Raw genomic sequence first — 1,714 nt, 5'->3', positions numbered from 1 at the left:
GATCTAGTTTTATCTTTTTTTTTTTTCTTATTTTTTTTTTTTTTATTTTTTTTTTTTCTTATTTTTTTCATTTTTCTTTTTTTTCCTAATGAATCGAAAAGGAAAGGAGGGTGTAATGATATTTCATCATAGTGCAATATGGCATATAAATATATAAGTATTATATATATATTATATATGAATATATAAAAATATATATTTATTTATATATATGTTATAATATATTTGTAATGTGTATATTATAAAAAGGTAAGTCAATATATCTATATATATATATTTTGTATTCTTTTAGGAATTCCTTTTCATGAGAGTATATTACCTTTTTTTACATTATAAACATATTATTATTATTAATTTTTTTTTTTTTTTTTTTAAATTATATATTTTCTGAATAGATAGTAGTATATATATATATATATATTATATACATATATCTTTACATATCATTCTAAAACCTTTAGAAAAAATGAGAGAAAAATAAAATATATAAAATGACAAGAGTGAGTATATGCTAATATATGAATAGAAAATATATGCTTAAATATATTTGTACATTTAAATTGAACGTTATTATTTTTTTTTTTTTTATCCTTTTTCAATCAATAATAATAATAATATATAGTTGAAGTATCACATATATTATACTATAAGGGTTTTAGGATTATATGATGTTAATATATATATAAGACAAAAGGTGCAATTTTAATGCTTTTATAAATATTATAAATAATAAAATGGATAAGAACTTTATTTTATTTTATTTTTTTTTTTTTGTTCTGTCGAATTATTTTCATCAATTTGTATGTTATGTACAATCTAATAATCATGGTGAATTTTTTTTTTTATTATTTCAACATAATTATAATTTAATATGGAACATATATGTGTATGTGAATTCTTACAAATCGAAAGAAGACATATATGAAAAAAATATATTATATACATGTCCATAATATTATTATCATATGGAAAATATACATGTTTATGATATTATATTATTTTATTTTTTTCCCATCAAAAAAATAAATATACCATATGTAAATTTTTTTTTCATAATCCTTTTTTTTAAGGTATAATAATATATTCATATTATATATTTCTTTATTTTATTAAAATAATATAAAATTCGTTCCTAATATATATTTATTCATAATTTTTTTTTTTTTTTTTTTTTTCTTAAATATATAAATATATATTATATATATATATACATATATATAAATAGGTTCTGCTGGGATTTGAACCCAGGTTTGCAGAGTCAGAGTCTGCAGTGCTAACCACTACACTACAGAACCTAATTATGATAAATGAATTTTATAAATATTTATTAAATTATATTATTTAATTAAAATTAAATATTATAAGAAAAAGAAATTATTTCATAAGTAAATTATTTAATATTTTAATTAATTTATATTTTATTATATATATATATATATATATATAATATATATATATTTTCTCTTTTTTGAATTACTACGAAAAGTGAAAAACAAAATAAATAATAGTATATACATAATTATATGTATATTATATTATATTATTATTATTTTTACACATAAAAATATTTATTTATTTATTTATTTATTATTTATTATTTATTATTTTTTTTTTTTTATTTTTTTTTTTTGTGTAAATAATGGTCTTTTTTATATGCATATACTAATTTATTATTATAATGTTTTTTACAATATTATTTGAGAATTTATAGCAT

The 1,714-nt window shown here is 14.6% G+C and overlaps 1 non-coding gene across 1 annotated transcript; it reads right to left on the bottom strand.

The window, feature by feature from the left end:
• Window positions 1–1,223: 1,223 nt before the first annotated feature.
• On the bottom strand, window positions 1,224–1,295 carry PRSY57_0202600. The gene has a single exon. It is a non-coding gene; the product is annotated as a tRNA-Glu (tRNA).
• Window positions 1,296–1,714: the final 419 nt, after the last annotated feature.

The sequence above is a fragment of the Plasmodium reichenowi genome, chromosome 2 (genome assembly GCF_001601855.1).
Source record: "Plasmodium reichenowi strain SY57 chromosome 2, whole genome shotgun sequence".
Lineage (NCBI taxonomy): Eukaryota > Apicomplexa > Aconoidasida > Haemosporida > Plasmodiidae > Plasmodium > Plasmodium reichenowi.
This window is presented reverse-complemented; position numbering and strand designations above follow the sequence as displayed.